The sequence below is a fragment of the Daktulosphaira vitifoliae genome, unplaced genomic scaffold, assembly GCF_025091365.1.
Source record: "Daktulosphaira vitifoliae isolate Bord-2020 unplaced genomic scaffold, ASM2509136v1 Scaffold_788, whole genome shotgun sequence".
Classification (NCBI taxonomy): Eukaryota; Metazoa; Arthropoda; class Insecta; order Hemiptera; family Phylloxeridae; genus Daktulosphaira; species Daktulosphaira vitifoliae.
Genome location: NW_026100351.1, coordinates 1 through 506, shown reverse-complemented (window position 1 = coordinate 506; position 506 = coordinate 1). Strand labels below are relative to the sequence as shown.

Genomic DNA, 506 nt, shown 5'->3' with positions numbered 1-506 from the left:
ACAATATATTTCTTAATATATTAATTTTACTACTTTCATTACTTTTTCAATGCCAAGAGTGTTTTTAAATCGCTTGATAATTGTATTCGTAAAAATATTTACATTTAATAAAGTCAGTTTCTATGTATTAGTGTAATTATAATTCATATTAATCGTTGTTAGTGCATAATATAGTATAAGTGTAATTCTTTTGAAATCTTAACACTATTATGTAATATGTCAAAAAAACTGTATCATTAAAAAAGTAAGTGATGATTTTAAGTTTATAAATTACTGAAATTTCTTGTTGCAAATAATTAACGTTGATTTAGAACAAAAGGAAAATTAGTTGAGAATACAAGTCAATTGAAAACTGTAGAATTGCCATGAAATATGATATTTACAAATGAAAAATAATTGATCTGTACGGATTAAGCAAAAAATTGATGCGACCCTGCCAGGATTCGAACCTGGAATCTTCTGATCCGTAGTCAGACGCGTTATCCGTTGCGCCACAGGGCCTACGG

The 506-nt window shown here is 27.7% G+C and overlaps 1 non-coding gene across 1 annotated transcript; it reads right to left on the bottom strand.

Moving 5' to 3' along the window:
- Positions 1–428: 428 nt before the first annotated feature.
- Trnar-acg (transfer RNA arginine (anticodon ACG)) lies at positions 429–501 on the bottom strand. Its single transcript has one exon. It is a non-coding gene; the product is annotated as a tRNA-Arg (tRNA).
- Positions 502–506: the final 5 nt, after the last annotated feature.